Source organism: Pongo pygmaeus, chromosome 13 (genome assembly GCF_028885625.2).
Source record: "Pongo pygmaeus isolate AG05252 chromosome 13, NHGRI_mPonPyg2-v2.0_pri, whole genome shotgun sequence".
NCBI lineage: Eukaryota > Metazoa > Chordata > Mammalia > Primates > Hominidae > Pongo > Pongo pygmaeus.
In genome coordinates, this window is record NC_072386.2 from 66,231,808 (window position 1) to 66,257,530 (window position 25,723).

At 43.2% G+C, this 25,723-nt stretch overlaps 1 long non-coding RNA gene across 1 annotated transcript in view; it reads left to right on the forward strand.

Moving 5' to 3' along the window:
* Positions 1-25,723, forward strand: part of LOC134737906 (uncharacterized) — a 44,829-nt gene that overhangs the window by 9,259 nt on the left and 9,847 nt on the right. The window contains exon 2 of the long non-coding RNA XR_010123322.1: positions 2,192-2,329. This is a non-coding gene — a long non-coding RNA (uncharacterized LOC134737906). The remainder of the gene's footprint in view (positions 1-2,191; positions 2,330-25,723) is intronic.

Genomic DNA, 25,723 nt, shown 5'->3' on the forward strand with positions numbered 1-25,723 from the left:
TAAGATGCCTGATAAGACTACCTTTCTCCAGATATATAACATTGTTGTGAAGAGGAAGCAAGATAAGGTGTTTTGAAATGTCTTGAAAACCATAAATATCTAGGCAAGTGTGACAATTTTATAAGAAAAATATTTTGTCAGGAAATATTAATGTAATGGGAATTTTTATTAGGGCAATCCTATTATCTTTATGACTTAGAAAATTGATGTGAATAGGCTGGGTGCAGTGGCTCATGCCCATAATCCCAGCACTTTGGGAGGCTAAGCTGGGTGGATCACTTGAGCTCAGGAGTTTGAGACCAGCTTGGCCAACATGATGAAACCCCAGTCTCTACGAAAAATACAAAAATTAGCCAGGCGTGGTGGCAGGCACTTGTAATCCCAGCTACTGGGGAGGCTGAGGCAGGAGAATCGCTTGAACCGGGGAGGTAGAGGTTTCAGTGAGCTGAGATGGCGCCACTGCACTCCAGCCTGGGCAACAGAGTGAGACTTTGTCTGAAAAATAAATAAATAAATAAATAGGCCGAGTGCAGTGGCTCACACCTGTAATCCCAACACTTTGGGAGGCTGAGGCAGGCAGATCACGAGGTCAGGAGATCCAGACCATCCTGGCTAACATGGTGAAACCCCGTCTCTACTGAAAATACAAAAAATTAGCCGGGCACAGTGGCGGGTGCCTGTAGTCCCAGCTACTCGGGAGGCTGAGGCAGGAGAATGGCGTGAACCTGGGTGGCGGAGCTTGCAGTGAGCCGAGATGGCGCCACTGCACTCCAGCCTGGGTGACAGAGTGAGACTCCATCTCAAAATAAATAAACAAATAAATAAAAATAAAATAAATTGATGTGAATAAAATATATCCCAATACATAAAGCTGAAAATGTGTGCTGGGGAAATAATATATGGGATGCCTGGGTGGAGGTAGGGGCAGTACACAGCCATAACATGCTAGATCCTGTGAGACCAAAACCCAGTAAACTGATGGGGAGTGCATTGAAGAGCTTCCAGTTTAACTCAATTTGCCTGTTTAGCTGATTTCACTACTGTAAACTTTGAAACAGCAAGATTCCTCCTATGATCATATCCCCACCTCCAAATTTACTTCTCTTTATCTCATCTATATAAATATCCTCTGGGTTCTGATACACTTAGGAGCTTCTAGGGCTTCCCTTATCTTTACTGTCTACTGTCCAGATATGTATGGAATCTAGTTGAACTATCCCCTGTGTCAGTAAAAGAAGCTAACTAAATGAGATCTCTGGGTCTGAAGATTTCTTGATTCCTACGGCTTTCATTTACGCAAAAGGAAAGAACTTGATTTTTTTTCTGTATATTATGAATAAAATCTCATTTTTGGTGCTTTTATGAGATACTCTAATACATATTTAAATTGCTTTTCATTTATTCTTGGATTCTAGGATAATACGTTAGTAAGTACAAAACCAAACCAACAAAGAACCTCAAAGCCACTAGCCCTACACTGATTACACATAAAGACTGGACTCTAACATTGCTCTGTGTTCCAAGGGGCCTGGGCTTCATTTTTAAGATTCAAGAAAAAAAGCACAAAAAGGAACCCAGCCCTTTCAAAAGAAGAAATGAGGCTGAAGGTGGGGGAAGGCAGAGTTAAGCTAAATCTCCGTGCTAGAGAAAGAGCGTGTGTATTACAAGGAAGTGGTCTGTTCTAGCCGGCAGTTGGGCGATGAGGTTGAGGGAGGTGGAACAGCTGACTCATGGCTCCGTCTTGCATTTGGTTTGCTGCTAAGAGCCCTTAAAATTCTTAACTATTTCTGGGGGCTTTCTTAGCTCAGTAGTCACTGAGAGAAATGAGCTGAGCTAAGGAGTACGAGGGGAAACAGGCTCCCTGAAGGGTGACCCAGAGGGTGTCGCTTTCTGGGCACCGGTTTTAACTGGATTGGATGACATTTGGGGATTAAGTCAGTCTCCTGGATATCTCATTATTCATGCATTTGTTCCTTTTGGAAATAGTTATTGCATACATGGGGTTTTCAGATGATTTGAACCAAAATACCAGACTCACAATAAAAATTTATAGACAAAAATAATCATATTCCATTGATATGGAAAACTTACTGATGATCAGTTAAAGATGGTGGTTTCAACATCCATGTTTATCTCTGTTCTCTCCAAACATTCCAATAAAATGAAAATGGGTGATTTTTTTTTTTTTAAGGCACAAACCCATAAGGACAAAGAGACTTGGAGTGGAGGAAACACCAAGGAAAAATGGAAAGATGGAAAGCTGACGGATGAGTGTGAGCTGACCCAGCAGATTCAGTGAGGCCAACACCTAAGCTGGCAGTGAGGGAAAGTGAGTCATCCATCCTATTTGCACCACAGAACCACAAAAATGCTCAGAAATTGGGGCCACCAGGAATTTCTAAAATGGGGGTAAATGGCAAAACAGAGTCAGTCAAAAGTCTTTTTAAGAAGCAGTTATGGCCGGGCGCGGTGGCTCACGCCTGTAATCCCAGCCCTTTGGGAGGCCGAGGCAGGCGGAACACGAGGTCAAGAGATGTGAAACCCCGTCTCTACTAAAAAAAACTACAAAAAATTAGCTAGGCGTGGTGGCGGGCGCCTGCTACTCGGGAGGCTGAGGCAGGAGAATGGTATGAACCTGGGAGGTGGAGCTTGCAGTGAGCCGAGATCGCACCACTGCAACTCCAGCCTGGGCGACACAGCAAGACTCTGTCTCAAATAAATAAATAAAGAAGCAGTTAGACTCCCAGCTTCCTTCTCAATGCCTTGCAGCAGAAGACCTGCCCCTCCCCTCACCTTTGCACTGGACTGGAAATTTAGTTTCTAGAGCTGTACTGCTCAATACGGCAGCCACTAAGTACATGTGGTTTCTGAACTCTTTAAGTCTGGTTATTCTAAATTGAAATGTGGGTTAAGTGTGAAATACATGCCAGATTCTGAAGACTCCGTACAATTATAAAAGATTTTTAAAAACATTGATTATATGTTGTAGGCTGGGCTCAGTGGCTCACGCCTGTAATCACAGCACTTTGGGAGGCTGAGGAGGGTGGATCACTTGAGCCCAGAAGTTCAAGATCAGCCTGGGCAACATAGCAAAATCCCATCTCTACAAAAAATACAAAAATTAGCCAGGTGTGGAGGCACGTGTGTGTAGTCCCAGCAACTTGGGAAGCTGAGGCAGGAGGATCACCTGAGCCTGGGAAGGTTGAGATTGAAGTAAGCCATGGTAACATCACTGCACTCCAACCTGGGCAACAGGGCAAGACTCTTATCTCAATAAATAAATAATAAAAACATTGATTATATATTGAAACAATAATATTTTTGATCAATGGGATTAAATAAAACACATTAAAATTAATTTCTCCTGTATATTTTTATTATTTTTTCGTGTGACTGATAGAAAATCTAAAATGACTTCTGTGGCTCCCTTGATATTTCTATTGGACAGTGCTGCTCCGGAGAGTATGAACCAATGGTGACTAGGGGACAAGGGGACAGCAGAGGAGTTTCCACGCTGAGAATGGGTTGGCCAAGCAAAAGCTAAGATTAAAGAGAGCCCAGTCCTTTCTCTCACCCAGATCCCAGAGTGCTGGCAGCTAGTCTCCTAACCCACAAGTAGGAGATGGCAATATTCACTTCAGGGGAAGCTGACCAGCCTGAGGAAAGTTCTAAAGATGCAGAAGCAGACACCATCAGCCTTCTGCCTGTGTCCCCCTCAGCATCCACTTCTGCACCTAAAGATGGTTTCCTGCCAATTCCTGCAGCTTTCTTCAGGTGAACGCTTCTGTCAACCTGCAGACAGACCCAGCCAGAAGGGGCAGAGAATTCATGGGCTTCAAGGTGGTCGAAAAGGGCGTGGCTCTCTTGCTGTTCCATCAGGGAGAGAATCCTGAGGGGTGTGACCTACACTGACCCCCAGAGCCCCTCACAGCATTGAGCTCCGATTGTCCACCCACGCTGACTTCCTTCCCTTTCCTGCCACTTCTCCACCTCCCTACCAGGGTTTCCTGAGATGACCCCTGAAACAGATGACCTGAAAGGGCTCTCTGTTTCTTCTACATCTGCTTTGAGGGAACCTCAGTCAAGACAAATTCTGATAGTTGGGGTTTCTCCAGGAAAACAGCCCAGCCATGTCATCCTAAAGGGAGGCCACCAGTGGATAAGCCTCATCTATACACAGAGCTTTTTACTCTTATTTATTTATTTATTTATTTTAAGACTGAGTCTCACTCTGTCGCCCAGGCTGGAGTGCAGTGGCACGATCTCGGCTCACTGCAACCTCCGCCTCCCAGGTTCAAGCGATTCTCCTGCCTCAGCCTCCCAAGTAGCTGGGACTACAGGCGCGTGCCACCATGCCTGGCTAATTTTTTGTATTTTTAGTAGAGACGGGGTTTCACCGTGTTAGCCAGGATGTTCTCAATTTCCTGACCTTGTAATCTGCCCGCCTCGGCCTCCCAAAGTGCTGGGATTACAGGCATGAGTCACCGTGCCTGGCCTATTTTTTATTATTTTATATTATTTTATTTTATTTTATTTTTGAGATGGAGTCTCACTCTGTCACCCAGGTGGGAGTGCAGTGGCATGATCTCAGCTCACTGCAACCTCCACTTGCTGGATTCAATTGATTCTAGTGCCTCAGCCTCCCAAGTAGCTGGAATTACAGGCAGGCACCACCATGCTCAACTAATTTTTGTGTTTTTAGTAGAGACGGGGTTTCACCATGTTGGTCAGGCTGGTCTCGAACTTCTGACCTCAGGTGATCCACCCGCCTCGGCCTCCTAAAGTGCTGAGCCCCCTACCGCACCTGGCCAGAGCTTTTTATTTTTTAATCTTTATTTTTTTATACTTGATCTTAGCCAAAAGGCTGAGAAGCGATTAATCTTTATTTTTTTAATCTTTATTTTTTCAGCTGTATTGTATAATTGGTATCCAAAAAGCTGCACATATTAATATACACAATTTAGTGACTTTGCACATAAGTACTGTTAAAAGATAACTGTAGACAAATTAAATTTAACAGAGTTTAACTGAGCAAAGAACACGTTGAGAGTCGGGTACCCCACCCCCACCCATCAAACAGAATACCTTCAGAGCAACTCCAGGGCTGCTGCGTGGTTAGAGAGAATTTATGGACTGAAAAAGGAAAATGACAGACAAAAAACAGAAGTAAAGTACAGAAACGGCTGGATCATTATAGCTCAGTGTTGGCCTCATTTGAACACAGTTTGCGCAGTCGACCGCCTGTGAGTGGCTGAAGTATAGCTATTGTTACAAGAGTAGGGTGCAGTCTGTTTCCACATCTGGTTAGGTTGCAGTTGACTAAGTATGGAGAAGCCTTTAGGCTAACTTAAAATACGTAAGGAGGCAGCTTTAGGCTAAACTTAATTTAGCAGTACTTACTGTTAATTACAGGCACTGTCTTGCAGAGCAGATCTCTGGAACTTACTCACTTTTGTATCACTGTAAGTTTATACCCATTGAACAACAACTCCCCATATTGCCCTTCCCTACCCCCTAGCAACCACCATTCTATTGTCACCTCAATACCTTTGATTATTTTAGGTGCCTCAGATAAGAGAGATCACACAATATTTGTCCTTCTATGACTGACTTATTTCATTTAATAGAATATCTTCTTGGTCCATCCATGTTATTACAATAGTAGGATTTTCTTCTTTGTTAAAGCTAAATAATGTTCCATTGTATGTATGCACTACATTTTCTTTCTCCATTTGTCCGTTGATGGATATTTGGGTTGCTTCAATATTTAAGCTATTGTGAATAATGCTGCAACGAACATAGGATTGCAGATATCTCTTCCAGATCCTGATTTCAGTTTTTTCGGATGTATACCAGAAGCAAGATTGCTGGGTCACATGGTAGTCCTGTTTCTAATTTTCTGAGGAAACTCTGTACTGTTTCCTATAGCAGTTGTATCATGTTACATTTCCAGGAACAGTGCGTAACGGTTCCCTTTTCTCTACGTCCTCTCAGACACTTGTTTTTATATTTATATATAAAATACACTTTTATATATAAAAACATATGTTACATACAATATATATTTAAAATATTTTTAAAAAATATATACTATATATATATATATATAAAGTATCTGAGAGGATGTAGAGAAAAATATATAATACATTTTATATATATATAATGGCCATCCCAACAGGTGTGAGGTGATATTGCATTGTGGTCTTGATTTGCATTTCCCAGATGATTAACAATGTTGAGCATCTTTTCATATACCTGTTGGTCATTTGTATGTCTTCTTGGAGAAATGTCTATTTAGATATTTTGCTCATATTTTGATCAGGTTATTTATTATTTGTTTATTTTCTTGCTCTTCACTCAGAGCCTTTTAGAGTCGACTTTTAAACATGAGCAGAAAGCCCAAACAACCATTGAGGAAATTCTCTAATAATTCAGACAGTAACACAAAATTTTGGGTTCGTCTAAAAGTAATCATCTATTTATGGCTGATTTTTTATGACCTGCTTGTGCATGGGAGTGATATTGTACCCTAACAATACTAAATGTGCAAAAGGATGCATGCATGTCTGTGTTTGTTTCACTAAACAGAAAGCTAAAACACTGGACTGTCTGCCTCATAGTTAATACCCAGCCACCCTCTGAGTACCCAGAAGGTACTCCTCACCTTGTCAGGTGCTAGAATGCAGACAGTAAAGTCAGTCCCTGATGTCCAGGGGGTATAGTCTCAAGGAGAAGTCAGATAAGAGGAGAAATGTTTATTGTGCAGTGGGATAGAGTCTGCACAGCAGGAAGGGAGCCCAGAGTGACCTTGAAACAAGCAGCTGTGGGGAGAGGCAAGGGGAAACATTTCCAGCGGGCCAGCTGAGTACAGCAGAAGGGACATTCCCTGCAGAGGGAGAAGAGAAAGGGACACATTTAGCAAACTGAAAATATCCTGCCGGTGGTGGTGGGTCACGCCTGTAACCCCAGCACTTTGGGAGGGCGAGGCGAGTGGATCACCTGAGGTCAGGAGTTCAAGACCAGCCTGGCCAACATGGTGAAACCCCGTCTCTACTAAAAATACAAAAATTGGCTGGGTGTGGTGGCACATGCCTGTAATCCCAGCTGCTCAGGAGGCTGAGGCAGGAGAATCACTTGAACCCGGGAGGCATAGGTTGCAGTGAGCCAAGATCTTGTGCCATTACACTCCAGCCCGGGCAACAAGAGCGAAACCCGACTCAAAAAGAAAAGAAAAGAAAATATCCTGAGATGGCTGCAGTGAAGGGTGTGATGGAGAAAGTGTCCAGGAATGAGGCTAGAGGGAAGCCCAGGACACCACACCAAAGAGGTAGAACGATTTTCTAAAGAAAGAAAGGCATCGCCGAAAGGCTCAGGGTGACATGTCTCTGAAGAGAGAGCCCCTTCAGTAGCCTCCACGGTCTTTTCTTTCTTTTTCTTTTCCTTTTTTTTTTTTTGAGACAGAGTCTCGCTCTGTCGCCCAGGCTGGAGTGCAGTGGCGCCATCTCGGCTCACTGCAAGCTCCGCCTCCCGGGTTCACGCCATTCTCCTGCCTCAGCCTCCCGAGTAGCTGGGACTACAGGCGCCCGCCACCACTCCACGGTCTTTTCTTAAGGGCAAGATGTCTCCCTTTTTGCAATCTGCAGAGGAAATGGAAACGACCACTACTTCTGTATCTTTTCAAAGAGAAAATGCCTGGGAATGTGGAACGAGGTATAGGAAGGAGACGGAGCAGGTGTCTAGCAAAACTGAATTGTCCTCTTTAAGTCAGCCCTTTTCCCACGCAAACTAGGAATTTATTTTTATTTTTATTTTTTTTTCCCTTGCGCTTCTTACTCAGCGCCTCTTTTGGGCCCCTCAACAATGAGCTGAGCTACAGGGCTTTTGATACTGGCTAGTGCTGAACTTTTCCCAAGTAGCATAATATTTTAAACCCGTTACATGGGGAAGATTTCTAGAAAGCAGCACTAATTCTAAGGGGAAAATGGCAGATTCCTCACAAAGTGACAGGGAAGAGATCTGGCCCCGTAAAACATCACACCGACACAGGAGGTGTGGAAGGGCACCCAAAGGCAAAGGAAATGAGCCATTTTAGGTAGGTGAGAGGGGTCTGCAAGGCAGCCCTTAAAATGATCCGCAAAGAGCACATTTGGGGTTCCTGGCTTCTGCTTTGCCAAGAGGATCGTTGTTTAGGGGTTGTGCTGCCTAAAGAGGAGATCAATGTGCCAGAGCACCCAGACCTCACAGTACGCTGATGGGAAGGTGCAGAGGCATGCCATGCTCTCTGGTCTGGATCATGCACTCCAGACTGAGTCACCTGAATAGAGAGCCAGGGCAGAAATATTGCATAAGCCCTCGCTCCGAAACAGGGCGCTAACAGGAGGGAACAATCGGAAGGAATAATGAAGTCATTGGCTTAAAGCAAGTCCACAACCCAAGAGGAAAAACTCCATTAGATTTCAGGCCTGAAAATAATCTTCTGTGGCTTGAGGCTCTGTTCTCTTGGCCCATTGGGTGGATGGCCTCACCTTCTTGGCCCACCCAGGGTACCATCCACCTTGCATCCGTGGCTCTGGCCTCAGGCTCATTCTTCCTTCATTTCATCTTGCCTCTGTCCCTTTCAGTCTGGGATGGCAGCATTTCCACTGGTATAAAATTATTAAAAATGTTGTCAGTCTCCCAGGTAATCTAGGGGTCTAAGCCACAAGACAAGAGAGTCCCTCATAGATATTTGTCGGATAATTTTAGCTCTATTCCTGGATTCTGCTGAGTTGGTTGATTGGATTCATAAATCACACATCTCATCCCTTTAGCAAATATTGTCTAGACATACCCTTGACTCTAATTCCAGAGCAGGTCATCTGGATAGGCTGAGAATTTTCCAAATCAAATGCTGGTCCCTTTATGCTTACCAGTTCATTCCTTAATGTGTCTCTTTCTCTTGCATTTTACACTGAGCAGCATAGAGAAACCAGACTGTACCTTCCACACTTGGCTTGGAAATCACTTCAGCTCAATATCCAAATTAATCACTTCTAAGTTTACTTTCCACAAAGCAGTAGAAGATAATTCAGCTAAGTTTTCTGCCACTTTATAACCAGGTTTACCTTTCCTCTAGTGTCCAATACCAATGTCCCTCACTTCCATCCGAGGCTTTACCAGGAGCACTTTTAACATTCACATTTCTAGCAATGTTCTGTTCATAATGATATATGTATTTTCTAACATGATAAAAGCTTTCTCTACACCTTCCCTCACTTCTTTCTAAACCTTCACCAAAATGGCCTTTACCATCCATACTTCTTTCTTCTTTCTTTTAATTTTTATAGAGGCAAGCTCTCACCATCTCGCCCAAGCTGGTCTCACAATTCTGGGCTCAAGTGATCCTGCTGCCTCAGCCTCCCAAAGGGCTGGGATTACAGGCATAAGCCACTGCACCCAGCTAACATCCATGTTTCTACCACCAATCTCTTCAAAGCAATCTAGGCTTTTACTATCAAGCTCCTGAAAATTCCTGTACGTCTACCCACTGTAATTGCCTACCAGGTTCTTGCTGCTGCACAGGCAAAATCAATTCACTGATATCGTGGTATTGCAGTAAAGAAAGAGTTTAATTGATGCTAGGCTAGCCATATGGAAGATAGAGTTATTGCTCAAATTAGTCTCTCCAAAGGCTCAGAGGTTACAGTTTTTCAAGGATAGTTTTGTGGGCAGAGGACTAGGGAATGGGTGCTGCTGTTTGGTTGGGGCTGCAATCATAGGGCTATGGAAATCCATTCTCATGCTCTGAGTCTGCCTCTGGGTTGGGGGCCATAGGATCAGTTGAGTCATGAGTCTGGAAGTGGACAGTATAGAAAAATCTCAAAAAACCGGCTGGACACGGTGGCTTACACCTGTAATCCTAGCACTTTGGGAGGCCAAGGCGGGCAGATCATGAGGTCAGGAGATAGAGACCATTCTGGCTAACACGATGAAACCCCATCTCTACTAAAAATACAAAAAAAAATTAGCCGGGCATGGTGGTGTGTGCCTGTAGTCCCAGCTACTCGGGAGGCTGAGGCAGGAGAATGGTGTGAATTCATGAGGTGGAGCTTGCAGTGAGCCGAGATCATGCCACTGCACTCCAGCCTGGGCGACAGAGCAAGACTCCATCTCAGGAAAAAAAAAAAAAAGAAAGAAAAGAAAAAATCTCAAAAAACCAGTTTTAGGTTCTACAATAGTGATGTTACCTGTAAAAACAATTGGGGAAGTCACAAATCTTGTGACCTCTGGCTACATGACTTCTGAGCAGCAAGGAATTAGAGAAACTATCCCTACATTTGAGCAGAATTCAGGCCCCTCCCATAATCCTAATCTCACCGCCTTTCATTAGTTTTCAGTCTCTGAGCAAGAATGGGGCTAGTTTTAGGAAGGGACTATTATCATCCTTGCTTCCAAGTTAAACTATAAACTATATTCCTCCCACAGTTAGCTTGGCCTATGCCCAGGAATGAGTGAAGACAGCCAGCCTGTGAGGCTTGAAGCAAGATGGAGTTAGCCACGCTAGACTTCTCCCACTGTCATAATCTTTGCAAAGGAGGTTTCACCATTACCCAATTCCAAAGCCACTTCCACATTTTAGGTATTTGTTACATTTCACTTCCCAGTACCAAAATCTGCACTTATTTGCTAGGGCTGCCATACAAAGTAACTCAAACTAGATGGTTTAAAACAACAGAAATACATTCTGTCACAGTTGGCCAGAAGTTGAAAATCAAGGTGTAAGCAGAGACATGCTGTAAAAGCCTAGATCTAATTCTTCCTCGCCTCTTCCTGAGTTCTGGGGATGACCCCAATCTTTGGCATTCCTCCAATATCGGCTTCTGTTGTCCTGTGTTCTCCCGTGCATTCCCATGGCATTCTCTTATTTGTGTGTCTGTGTCCAAATTTCCCTCTTTTTGTTAGAACACCAATCATATAGGATTAAAGCCCACCCCAATGACCTCATTATAACTTGATTATATTGCAAAGACTCTATTTCCAAATACAGTCACATTTGTGGGTCCCGGAAATTGGGACTTCAGCATATCTTCCTGGGGGACGCAATTCCACCTGTAACCCTGGATGAATACACCTGTGTAAACACCACCAAGATAAAGAAATGCAGCATTTCCAACATTTATCAGGCTCCCTCACACTCCCTCTCAGTCAACACTTCCTACAGGTAGCCTTTATTCTGAACACCATGGCCTACTTCAGTATCTATAGAGCAGATTTATGCTGAAGCAATAGAAAATAAGATAAGAAGTAATCAGAGCAGCCACATCATCAAAGATAACCTACCCTTTAATGGCTGGACTTCAAGCCATTTCTAAGATAGCTTCATTAAAACATTACACTTTTTGAGTTCCAACTAAATGTCAGGCCCTGTGCCATTTATTCATGTACATTTCATTTTATTTTATTCCATAAACACCATTTGAGGAAAGTATGCTATTTCTGTCTAGAAAGAATAATTGTGACATAGAGTGTTTGCCTAAGACTAGCAAATCTCTAGCTAACAAATGACTCCTGGAACCAGACAGAGCTCTCTTGGGCCCCAAGGTTAGTGTTTGGTTCAGCAAATATTTGATGAGTGGTTATTATAGACACAGGCATACAGAATCATACACAAATGCCATATTTCCCTGCTCTCAAGGAACTTAATATTCTTTGGAGGAACACAGGAGGATATTATTCTAAAATAATGCAGTCATTGTAATGACGGAGGCCAGCATCAAGTTCTAGAAAGGCACAGAAGATCAATATTGGCTCACCTGGAGGCGGGGGATGATCCAGGAAAGGATCTTAAGCTTTAAAGACAGAATAAGAAGGAGGTAGGAAAAAAAAAATGAGCAGGGGCAGGGAGGCGTGAAACTCATGAGGAATCAAGCAGATGGGGATGGCAGGAGCCTGAAGGGAGAGTCAGGTTGTAGCTGGGGATAAGGATCAACAGTGGAAGTCAGACCAGAGAAGACTTTTATGTCATGGTAAAAAGCGGACCATGCATTTCTCCTGAGGTAGCACATGCATTGCTTGTGGACTGCTTTCAGTCTGCAGATGGTGCTTTCATTTTGGCCCTCACAGAGTTTGAATAAAGTCTACATGCCTTTAAGCCTCTGGTTCACCCCAGGCTGCACTGCTCCCTATTGTTTAATGCTTACCAGATATGTTCAGGTATATGACCTGGATGTGTGGCATCTAGGAAGGAGACTGGGTGCCACTGCAAGGTTTAGACAGGGAAGGGACATTGGCCACACTTGATTTTTCTTTTTTTAACTTGTTTTAGAGACGGGGTCTCATTATGTTGCCCAGGCAAGTGATCCTCCCGCCTCAGCCTCCTGAGTTATTGTGATTACAGGCACAAGCAACTGTGCCTGGATGAATTTTAGATAAAGTTCTCTAGAAACAGTTTCAGAGATGGACTTGAGAGAGTGACACTGAGGCAGGATGATCAGTTAAGAGGTTATAAAAATGGCAAGATGTGGTTACTATCTGAGCAATAGTAATAGAAGAGAGGAAAGGCCATACTTGAAAACCATTTAAGAGATAAAATCACTAGCAGAGAGTGAGTCTCTGGAGGTGAGGAGGTGAGAAATGGTTTTCTTCCCACTTGTCACAGCGAGGCATGCTTTGCAATTTGTGTATCGGTTCTAATTCAAGGACACAGTCAGGCTGGTGCACACAAGTGTGGGCCACAGAGATATTGGAAGATGGCATAGAACCAACTGGGAAAAGAATAGGCCCTTGGCTCCATCTAGAAAAGAGCTTCAGCTTCTCCTGGCAAAGCTTACACTAGTGAGGAAAGTTTGATAGTCAACACCAAACCCAGCTGTAGATCATTGCAACTGATCATCTTCAGCAATTGCTGTACAGAGATAGTTATGCTGATGTTACTGGTTGGTAAAATAGTGTATTAACTCCTTTAATTTTTTTGGTCATCTTTACAAATTGAGAGTTAGAAAGTATATGAAGATGTGACATCTGAAATCAGTAGCCAGTGTCCTGGTCCTGAGCATAAGTAGCAGTCACCCTAGTGACCTTAAGATTAGGACCCAACCAAGACCTTTCTGAACAGGCCATGCCTGAAAAAAGCAGATTAAAGGACTACAGCCTTTACATAGTCCTTCAATCATATGTAGCTTGATTTCGGGAGACCCAAGGAAGGGGCCCATGTAAAATCTAGGTGATTCAATGGCAAATCTGTGAAAGCCATTACTTCAGAATTCCCACCAAAAATTCCCACCAGACTTGCCTTTTTGGCCAAGTTTTGGTTGGTTCTTAAAATGCAAATATCCTTGGGAGGGATAAACATTAAGCTTTATCTGTCACTTCCACTTTTGTATGAATGAGACAGTGCTTTCCTGACTAGGTTTGATAAAGGAAGAATGCAGAATCAGATGCTTGAGTTCATGTAAAGAAACACCCTAAAGAAGAGTGGACCAGGAATGGGGAATCTACATACGAGGAACAGAGTAGGATGTAGAGCAGAGGTTAGCAAACTTTTTCTTTCTTTCTTTTTTTTTTTTGAGACAGAGTGTTACTCTGTTACCCAGGTTGGAGTGCAGTGGCATATTGGTTCACTGCAACCTCCACCTCCCGGGTCCAAGCAATTCTACCTCAGCATCCTGAGTAGCTGGATTATAGGTGCCTACCACCACACCTGGCTAATTTTTTTGTATTGTTAGTAGAGACAGGGTTTTGCCATGTTGGCCAGGCTGGTCTCGAACTCCTGACCTCAGGTGATCCACCCGCCTCGGCCTCCCAAAGTGCTGGGATTACAGGCATGAGCCACCGTGCCCAGCCCAAACTTTTTCTATAAAGGTAACATAGGCAATATTTTACTCTTTGCAATGCTTATTGTTTCCATTGCAAATACTCAACTATGTCATTATAGAGCAAAAGGATGAGCATGACTGTTAGAATAAAACTTAATTTACAAAAGTGAGTGGTGGCAGGCAAGATATGGCCCAAGGGCCACAGTTTGCCATCTCTTGTACAGAGGTAAAAAAAAAAACAAACCATGGGCCTTGGAGACAGATAGACTCAAATCCAAATCCTATCTCTAATAACTACTAGATATATGGTCTTACGAAAATTAGTTGATCTCACTAATCCTCCTTTATCTCAAATGTAAAGTGGGATAGGAATACCAACCTCCAGTATAGCAATAAAGTTGAGAGACGATTCTAAATATAAAGTCCTTAACGTTGTGCCTGGCACATGTAGACACCCAACAAATATTAGTCCCGCTTCTCTACTTTGACTTTTCCTTGAGCTGACATTGTTCAAAGTATGTGGGTGTGAATAAATTCTTTTTTGGTCATTTGATTAACTGGTAATCAAATGGCAGATCCTAGAGAAGTAGAGTATGAACCAGGATATTTCTGGGATCCCATGTTTCTTGGAGTGATAGGATGGGACGTACTTGAGATGTTGCATGAAGTTTGGAAGTTACTAAAGGGAACTGAAGATTCTCTGTATCAGGACATCTTGGTTGCAAGCAAAATAAATTGACTGACTAATTGAAGCAAAAAGTAAATTTGCTGGAAGAATACGGTGCAGCTCATAAGATCCAAGAGAAAGCAAGATAATTATATTTACAGCTAATAAGGCAGCTGAAAGAGATCTCAGAAGAAGAATTTCGTATCAGTCTTGACATGGCTTCTAGAAAACTAAACCTTCTATATTGAAACATTTAGCCCAATATGCAAGACCCATGGAGAATTCAGATTGGATGAACTTGGTGACAGGTCTGCCCCTTCACTGTTTTGGAGGGGAAAGACAAAGAATCTTGGGCAAGGATCTTCCAGGAGACTTCCTTAGTGGAAGAGCTGGCACCTGGATTTACAAACTGGTTGAGTGAAACTAGATTGTGGTCCCCATAGTCAGCACTTATGACAAGAAAGTTCTCAGACTCAACAAAACATATCAGGATTATTGGGATGAAAGGCCTCTTGTCCATCTGCTAGGGATTTCCCAACCTTGGCACTGTTGATGTTTGGGGTAGGGTAATTCTTGATTGTCGGGGGCTGTCCTATGCACTGTAGAATGTTTAGCAGCATCCTGGTCTCTACCAAGTAGATGTCAGTAGAAGTCCCCCTTCCTCCCAGTTGTGACAACCACAAATGGCTCCAGACTTTGCTAAATATCCCTAGGGAGAGCAAAATCCACTCCAGATTGAGAACTGTAGGGCTGGCTTGCATCCTGGGGGTTCCTCTCAATGTCCAATATGCCTGGTTTGGTCTTATGTAACCATTCCCTTAAAGACTTGGTTGGCCCAGAGGATAGGTTCAATTTAGTTCTTGTGATCCACCCTGCTTCCTGAGAGGATTCTTATTGTTGAACTTACCACAAAATATTTAATGAACATTTTATTATGACAATTCTAACCATTCTCAAGTTCAGGTAAGGCTTGCATCTTCAGTGGCCTAGACACTCAAAGGCGAATGCATAGATAAGCAAATGAATATACGAATGGAAAGGACAGAAAGCATACATCCAATTTTATCATCTGCACAGTGCCTGTTGTAGTTCTTTCCTTTGCTCTACCCTAAATCTAATGCCTATTCTTCCTTTCTGATTTCTTCTGGGGGAATTACCACTCCCTCTTCCACAAATCATGCAGTCATGGGGGATTATAAAACCAGGTCCTCCTCTTCTAAAGAAGCCCAAGGTTCCTGGGGGATTCCTGCCCCAGAGCCTTTCTCTAACATTGCCATACCTGTAGCGGCAGGCATGTGACCCAAGCTCAACCAGGTGGAATTTTCTCCCAGGAGTTTGAGTGTGAAAGAGGCAAGGAAAAGAGAAGGGAGAAAGGAGAGGAATGGATGATTGTGGAATGTTGGCTTCCAAAGGGACTTACAGAGCATCTGCTCCATCGTCCTCACTGCCTTGAAAGGCAAGTGGGGCTCAGCAGTATGAGATGACTTTCCTAGGTTGTTGTGTAGGGAAAAAGTGGAGCTGATGGGGTCTTTGGGGAAGGAAAGAGGAAAAAAAGATGGAGATGGGCAGAAGAAGGAGAGGGAAACCAAGCAAGAAGGAAGGGAAGGTGTTTCTCATGAAGGGCGATGGTGTGGACCCACTCACTCATGACCCAGGGCTGTGGCTTGCCTGCCAGACCTTTGGGCTCTGAGGGAAATGAGACAATCTGGGCTTTGTCAACTCATGGACAACCCTTCCACGTCTTCTTTGAAAATATGTGAGGCTGGACTTGGTAATAGCTTCCTCTTTGAAACAACAATTACTCCCATTACTGCTACTTCTTATTAAGCTCTATGTGCCCTGGCTATCAGGCCATTGCATATATTTCTTCATTGATTCCTCCCAGAAAGCCAATGAGACAGATGATAGTATTGTCCCTATTTTATAGATGAAGATAGTGAGCATCAGAGAAGTTAAATAACTTGTCTAAGGGCAGAAACAAAGTTTAAGCCAACACAGTTGCGAAACCTCTGACCACAGACAGTGGGGGGATTTACAGCTTAGATCCTGCTAGATCCAGGCCCTGGGGAAATGGAGGTGAGGACAGGAGAGTTCCTCATCTCCTGTTCCAGCTCAGACCTTGTCCTATCTCTATGCCTTCAGCTCTTTAAGCAGGACTTAGCTTTTTGAACTTAATTTTGATCTGGCTTTGGAAATGCAGCTGCCTCCTGCTGAAATGGTCCCACTCTCCATCTGGTGAATTAACTTGCTTTTCATCTCCTCCCTCCCTTGGCCTGTGGGTCACCGGGCTAGTCGATAGCACCTTGGCCAGAGAATCAATGGATAAGGAAGGGAAAAGAAGGAAAACTTAGCTCAACTCTTGTTACCTGAGGCAGCGGCTGAAACCAATGCCCACAAAGGGGGTTTTGTATTTCCCATGAATTTAAAATGTTTCTGTCACTCATGCTACCAAATGTCCTGAGTTGGTGATCCAAAAAAGAATGCCATCATTGTGCAAACAGGGCAATTTATAAGAAAATTCTTCACAGCACACAGCTATGCAGTAAAACCTCAACCCCAAGGAGTTCATTGCTAGGCTGTTTCTTTGTTTCTCCTGCCTTGATTGGGGGTGGAGGAGAAATGAGGGGGGAATAGCACTGCTGAAAAGCCCAAGACTTTCAGGAGGTCCAAGTCCTGCCCCCACCCTCTTTGTGGTTCAGTTCATGCCCCCCACGGCGTCTGTGCTACTCCCTCATCCCTACTCCCTCATTTTCTTTTGTATGCCATTTCTAGTCCTGGTCAGGGAACATAAAAGCTTGGTCTTAAAATTGAGATGTCTCTATGCCAGAAAGTTACTAACAAATTATAAGCAGCTGCAGTCAACATTGGCTTCCGACAGTCTCGACCATTTGGGAGAATGTTTTCTGGTGGGGTTGGCAGTCAAGAGGAAAAGGAGGCCGTCCCCATCAAAAGGGCAGCACGCATCTTTTGAAAACGTTCTCTTTTCTTTGCTTCCCTTTCCTTCTCTTTTTCCTTTCTTTTCTCTTGCTTTTTTAAATGCTCTCCCTCACAGAAGTAGGGGAGCCACTATTGTGAAAGAAAATTCTCTATTGACTTGCAACTTAGCGGTGCAGTAAAAGTTTGCTCACATGCTGAGGGGCAATTCCATTTTAGCTGAGGGGTGATTCTATTTCAGGCCTCAGGCTGAGAGAGAAACAAGAAGATGAAATTTCCTAATGTCATCAAACAAAATTACAACAAGTTTAGTTTAAAGATCTTAATTGGCTTTTATTTGTGATTCTAGAATCAGGCAATTCAGAATCTGCCTTATTCTATAAAGTAGAATGTTGTGATGAGCTGGGAAGAGGAGGTTGGTTTTACAGACAGAAAGGAGCTGAGGAAAGCAGAAACAGAGAACCGGTGGATTAGTCGTTTCAAAGTTACCTTCATTATAAAGATCGAGGCAGAGGGGATTTCCTCATCATGTTCATTGAGACTGGCCTGTTTGGGGATTTGGCTATTATCTCTCTCTCTCTCTCTCTCTCTCTCTCTCCTATTTATTGGAAGTTCAGGTAAGCAACTTAGTTTTGGCTTGGTGGTATGGAACATTAGCATGAGTGACTCTATTTTGGTTTGGTCTGCTGGGGCTAGTGCAGGAGCTCATTTCAAACCAATGGCCTCCTGTACATTTTATTTAACACTAATTTTGACTGAATTTCTTTCCTAACTTACTCTTCTTAAAAAACTTCTTCTTCTTCTTCTTCTTTTTTTTGAGAGGGTCGCACTCTGTCACCCAGGCTGGAGTGTGGTTGTTACAGGAAAGGGGTCCCGACCCAGACCCCAAGAGAGGGTTCTTGGATCTCGCTCAAGAAAGAACTCAGGGTGAGTAGGTAAAGTGAAAGCAAGTTTATGAGGAAAATAAAGGAATAAAAGAATGTCTACTCCGGCCGGGCGCGGTGGCTCATGCCTGTAATCCCAGCACTTTGGGAGGCTGAGGCAGGCAGATCACGAGATCAGGAGTTCGAGACCAGCCTGGCCAATATGGTAAAACCCCATCTCTACTAAAAATACAAAGATTAGCCAGGCATGGTGGCATCTGCCTGTAATCCCAGCTACTTGGGAGGCTGAGACAGGAGAATCCCTTGAACCCGGGAGGTGGAGGTTGCAGTGAGCTGAGATTGCGCCACTGCACTCCAGCCTGGGTGACAGAGCGAGACTCCATCTCAAAAAAAAAAAAGAAAAGAAAAGAAAAAAGAATGGCTGTTCCATAGACATAGAAGCCCAGAAGACTGCTGGTTACCCATTTTTACAGTTATTTCCTGACGATAGGCTAAACAAGGGGTGGATTATTCTTGCCTCCCTTTTTAGATCATATAGGGTAACTTCCTGACGTTGCCATGGCATTTGTAAACTGTAAGGATGCTGGTGGGAGTGTAGCAGTGAGGACAACCAGAGGTCATTCTAGTGACTGTCTTGGTTTTGGTGGGATTTAGCCGGCTTCTTTACTGCAATCTGTTTTATCAGCAAGGTCTTTATGACCTGTATCTTGTGCCAACCTCCTATCTCATCCTGTGACATAGAATGCTTTAACTCTCTGGGAATGCAGCCCACTAGGTCTCAGTCTCATTTTACCTAGCTCCCATTCAAAATGGAGTTGCTCTGGTTCACACACTTCTGACACAGTGACACCATCATGGCTCACTGCAGTCTTAACCTCCCAGGCTCAAGTGATCCTCCCACCTCAGCCTCCTGAGTAGCTGAGACTACAGGTGTGTGCCACCACATCCAGCTAATTTTTGTATTTTTTGTAGAGACGGGGTCTCACTATGTTGCCCCAGCTGGTCTGCTGGTCTTGAGCTCCTGGCTGCAAGAGATCTGCCTGCCAAAAGCCAGGCGTGAGCCACCGTGCCCGGCCTATTCTTAGACACCTCTTGAATGCCAAAGTGAATTAAATTTTCAACTCTATTTTCTCCTCCTTTGATCTTCTTTCAAAGATTTTGGGGGACATGATATTAATATGTTTCTAACATTTCATCATGAAAAATCTCAAAGAGAAGCAGAAAAAAGGTTACACTGCATCCTCATCCACTCTGGGTAATTTTAAAGCTAGCAAAAGTAGGGAAATCAATGGAATTAAATAACAAACGGGGGGGGGGGGAAAGATTCTCACTTTTGAATTCTCAATAATAAAGGCATCTCAGCTACACATTGACATGTAAATTAACAAGACTTTCATCTTTTGGGGGGCTCGGCCTCTGGCCCATATCCTTAAAATGGGTCTTTAAAAGGAAGGCTCCTATTAGATGCTCTTTGTGTTTTCTTCCTTGCCACAGGGATTCATGAATATAAAAAGGGCTTGGATGGTTGGAAGGCAGATGAAACCTGAGATTTGAACACAGCCTCATTAATCTGTTGTTAGAAAAGCCAGCCAGCAATCCAGTTGATAACATCCTGGAGAGCTGCAGGTAGGGCCCAGAGGAGGGAAGAGAGAGTGTGGGGCAGATCAGAGAAAGTTGTCCCTTGCCTCCCAGGGGGTAAAGTCAGCGTCTAGCCTGGGAGATAGAATCTTCAGTGGTCTAGACCAGACCAGAGCTTCCTGAACTTCAACAGGCCCCAAAACAACCGACCTGGGAATCTTAAGATGCAAATTCTGATTCAACAGGTCTGGGGGTGGGGGTGGGGGTGGGGCTGAGAGTGGGCAGCACTGAGAACCTGCATTTTTATCAAGCTCCTAAGCAAAGCCAGCTCCTAAGCTGCAGCCTATGCAGGCTCTGAACTTAGTTTTAACACACTATTTTCACCTTAAAATTTTAAATGATTTTTAAATTTGAACTTGTGTTTTGTAAGTCTGATGGGGCAATCCAGCCAGCCGGAGACTAGAAGAGATCCATGCAGTGCAGTAGGAATATGCGTGGCCACTGTCTTTTGTGTTCCATTTGCATATACTACTTGAGATGCCCCATGAGTACAAAATTTTGGTGGGAGTTCAGCAAGTACCAAGTGGTGTGTTAAGGCTGTGACTTGGTAAGGTTTGAGTCACTGACAGCCTGGAGAGGCCATGCTTGCCATCGGTACCAGAACTTGCCATGAACACAGAAAGAAGGCAGTGATGTTCTAAGAAATATGAATGACCAAGAAACACTGTCATATCCCTCCTGGGTTACTTCCCTATATTAGCCAACCACGGATGCTAAAATGATGACATAGAAGAGAGGGGAAAGTTCTTTTTCCTTTCAGTCCTTCCCTATCCTTCAGGAAGCGGAAGGTACTGTGAGTAGAATGTGTGCTTGTTAAGAAGTAAAACAAAAACTGTTGAGTGACTTTATTTAGTGTTTCCACTGTTCTGGTAAGAACAAAACACACCTGTGTGTACAAGTTACAAAATACAAATTGTATTGTTTCAATGATTCCACCTTAGTAATTAAATGCTTAGATATTTGCATTTAAAACTGGCATTGCTTGATAAAAAAGATTAATAGTAAATCCATGTTAGTCATTAAAAATGTTTTTTTAGTTAGAATGACATTAAATGGGCCAGGCATGGTAGCTCACGCCTGTAATCCTAACGCTTTGGGAGGCCAAGGTGGATGAGTCACTGGAGGTCAGAAGTTCGCAACCAGCCTGGCCAATGTGGCGAAACCCCGTCTCTACTAAACATGCAAACTTTTGTAGGGCGTGGTGGCACACTCCTGTAATCCCAGCTATTCGGGAGGCTGAGGTGGGAAAATTGTTTGAACCTAAGAAGCAGAGGCTGCAGTGAGCCAAGATTGCACCACTGCACTCCAGCCTGGGCAACAAGAGCGAAACCCAGTCTTAAAAAAAAAAAAAGAATGACATTAAATGGCAAATATAAAACACCATGACAAGTTGAGAGACTGGAAGAAAGAGAAAAGCTTAACATTTTTGCAAATGTAGTGGCACTTTTCCCCTGCTTTTTGAACAGGTGCCCATATTTTTATTTTGCATTAGGCCACACAGATTATGTCGCCAGCCATGCTCCCGGTTGATGCTGATGCTGCCAATTCGCAGACCACACTTTTTTTAAAAAAATTATTTTTTATTGTTGCTGTTGTTGTTGCTATTGTTGTTTGAGATGGAGTCTAGCTTCCTTGCCCAGACTGGAGTGCAGTGGTGCAATCTCAGCTCACTGCAACTTCCACCTGCTGGGTTCAAGCAATTATCCTGCCTCAGCCTCCCAAGTAGCTGGGACTACAGGCGTGTGCTACCATGCCCAGCTAATTTTTTGTATTTTTAGTAGAGACGGGGTTTCACCATGCTTGCCAGGCTAGTCTCGAACTCCTGACCTCACGATCCACCTGCCTTGGCCTCCCAAAGTGCTGGGATTACAGGTGTGAGCCACCGTGCTCAGCTTTTATTGTATTTTTTAAATTGTCAAATAATAATTGTACATATTCATGGAATGCATAGTAATGTTTTGGTACATATAATGTATGGTGATCAGATCAGGGTAATTAGCATATCCATCATCTCAAACATTTATCATTTCTTTGTTTTGGGAAGATTTAATATCCTCCTCCTAGCCATTTGAACCTATAAAATATGTTACTGTTAACTATACCACCCTATAGTGGTAGAGAATACTAGAATTTATTCTCTCTATCTAGCTGTAATTTTGTATCCTTTAACCCAGGGATCCCCAACTCCTGGGCAGCAGATCAATACTGGTCCATGGCCTGTTAGGAACAGGCTGCACAGCAGGAGATGAGCGGTGGGTGAGTGAGCATTACTGCCTGAGCTCCTCCTCCTGTCAAATCAGTGACTGCATTAGATTCTCATAGGAACTGAAACCCTACTGTGAACTGCACATGTGAGGGATCTAGGTTGCATGCTTCTTATGAGAATCTAATGCCTGATGATCTGAGGTGGAACAGTTTCATCCCCCTCATCCAATCCCCCAGCCCCACCCCACTCTGGCCATGGAAAAATTGTCTTCCACAAAATTGGTCCCTGGTGCCAAAAAGGTTAGGGTCTGCTGCTTTAACAAATCTCTCCCTATCCCTCCCCTCCCCCTACCCTTCGCAGTCTCCAGAATCCTCTGTTCTACTTTTTACTTTTGTGAGATGAAGTTTTTTTTTAGAGTTTCCACATATCAGTGAGAACATGGGTGTTTAACTTTCTGTTGCTGTCTTATTTCAGTTAACATCATATTCTCCAGTTCCATCCATGTTGTGTTGAATGACAGGATTTATTTTTTATTATTATTATTTTATTATTTTTTTTTAGACAAAGTCTCGCTCTTATTGCCCAGGCTGGAGGGCAGTGGTGCGATCTCAGCTCACTGCAACCTCTGCCTCCTAGGTTCAAGCGATTCTCCTGCCTCAGTCTCCCAAGTAACTGTGATTACAGGCATCTGCCACCATGCTTGGCTAATTTTTTGTATTTTTAGTAGAGACGGAGTTTCACCATGTTGACCAGGCTGGTCTCCAACTCCTGACCTCAGGTGATCCGCCCACCAAAGTGCTGGGATTACAGGCGTGAGCCACCGTGCCTGGCCAGGATTTCATTTTTTATGGTTAAACAGTATTCCATGATGTATATACTACATTTTCTTTATCCATCCATCAGTTATTGGACACCTAGGTTGATTCCATATCTTGGCCATTGTGAAGAGTGCTGCAATAAACATGGGAGTTTGGATGTCTATCTGATATAATGATTTCATTTCCTTTGGATAAATTCCCAGTCATGGGATTGCTGGATTGTAGTCCTATTTGGTGTTTTTTGAGGGACCGCCATACTCTTCTCCATAGTAGCTATACTAGTTTGCATTCCCACCAACAGTGTGTAAGAGTTTCCTTTTCTCTGCATGGCTTGCCAGCATTTTTTCTTTTTTTCTTTTTGTCTTTTTGGTAATAGCCATCCTAACTAGAGTGAGATCACACCTCATTATGGTTTTGATTTGCATTTCCCTGATGATTAATGATGTTGAGCATTTAAAAATATATTTGTTGACCATTTGTATGTCTTCTTTTGAGAAGTGTCTGTTCAGATCATTCATCCATTTTTTAATTGGATTACTTGGTTGTTTTTCTTTTGTGTTGAGATTTTTAAGTTCCTTATATATTCTGGCTATTAATCCCCTGTCAGACGAGTAGTTTGCAAATATTTTCTCCCATTCTATAGGTTGCACAGACCACATTTTAAAAAGTGGGAGTCTTGAGCCAGGTTTTGAAGCCAGATGGACCTGGATTCAACTGCAGATTGTACTGCCTGCTAGTTGTTTTTGAAATCTTATATAATCTGATGTATGAACACTGTTTTTCACTCAGAGGAATGGAGGAGTTAGGGCAGTGTAGCTCCTCCTGGCCCCCCTCAAGCTGTCTACCCGCCCTAGCTCCTGGTTGATGGTCCTAGAAAAGCAGCCTTTAGTTCCTATTGAGTGGGGCAGGCTTAGAGAGCAAACAAAGACTAGAGTCTGGGAAGATTAATTGGTGCTTTTTATAGTCCATTCAATAAAGGAATATGTACAAGAAATGCAAAGCATTATCTTTCTGGCTTATCAGTAATAATAATTGTCTAGCTTGGTATGTGACATGTTTGCTCACATACTTTAATCTCTTTATCTATCCAATGTGGATGATAATTCCTCCGAGGCAGAAATTCAAAAGACACTCTATTCTTTAAATTTTTCTTCCCCTCTGCAGATCTGAGGTGAACGAGGGCTACATCTCTCCCCTACTGTTGGTCGTTTACCTTTTGGTCCCTCTGCCCGGATATAAGCTCTTTGAGAAATGGAATATGTCATATCTCTATCCCAAACCCATCCCTGCATAGCCAACTCCACCACAGAATCAGTATTATTATTATGCCGATGTTTTATATTGGATGAATACAAATTATCTGCTTCAGCCAAGCAAAGGAAAGATTCAGACTGGGCGCAGTGGCTCATGCCTGTAATCCCAGCACTTTGGGAGGCCGAGGTGAGTGGATCACCTGAAGTCAGGAGCTCGAGACCAGCCTGGCCAACATGGTGAGACCCCGTCTCTACTAAAATCACAAGGATTAGCCGGGCGTGATGGTGGACGCCTGTAATCCCAGCTGCTCAGGAGACTGAGGCAGGAGAAAAGCTTGAACCCGGGAGATAGAGGTTGCAGTGAGCTGTGATGTTCCAGCCTGGGTGACAGAGTGGGACTTGGTCTCAAAATAATAATAATAATAATAATAATAATAATAATAATAATAATAATAATAATTTCCAAGTGCCATTGTTAAGATACTGTACATTCCCTCCAGATTCCTGTTATTGTCTACTGTTAATATTCTTCCTTCTCCTCTAGTCTATCCAAATCAAACAAACCCTTCAAGAATTAGCTATATAAATTTTGTGGGACTGCCAGGGGGTCCGATCCTAGCTCTGGCTCTGTTTCCCCATCAGTGTCTTACCAGAATCTACTTATAAATGACTGCAGCATTTTCAGTCTTTCACGTTATCGAGAGTGAGGGAGAACATCTGCATGTCAGAATCCCCAGCATAAGCCGCATCTTTGGTCTGATTGGCTGACCCCCGAATCAATCCTAGTGGCTAAAGTCATGTTAGAGGTTGATTAGTCTAAATTTGAGATTACCTGATCACTCTGATGAGAAGAAAGCGATTCTGTTGATCCATTTAGGACATCTTCTTGCTGAAAGTGGGTTAATCCCAACCCAATAAACCACGATGGGCAAAGTGGTGATAGAATAGCGATCCGTAGACAGCCTAGATATTTTCTTGACTGCTCTGATAGATCTGTTGTCTCTGTTAATAGACATTTCTTCTTTTAGGACTAGCCAGGCCCTTTGAGATAATAGCTTAGCTCTCATTTTATATAAATATAAGGAAACGAGGCCCCATGGGGAATAAGGAAGGAGCTTGCTCAAGATCACATATCTTGTTAGTGGCAGAGCTGGGACTAAACAACTCGGTCGAGCCCTTAACCATACACTGTCCTGCCATTGAGGGATGTTGTACTTATATATTTTCTCTCCTCCTAAATACTAAGTTTCCAGGGGCCAAAAACAATGTATTCTGTCTGCACCATGGTATTTTGCTTAGAACAATCATGAAAACTTAGTTTAGGATTATAAACATATTAAGCAGACTCAATAATATTAGTGGAATGAATAAAAACTGTTTATCACCAAAGTGCCACAAGTTAAACAAGTTAATTATTATTATTATTATTATTATTATTATTATTATTATTATTATTATTTGAGATGGAGTTTCACTCTTGTTGCCCAGGCTGGAGTGCAATGGCACGATCTCGGCTCACCGCAAACTCCA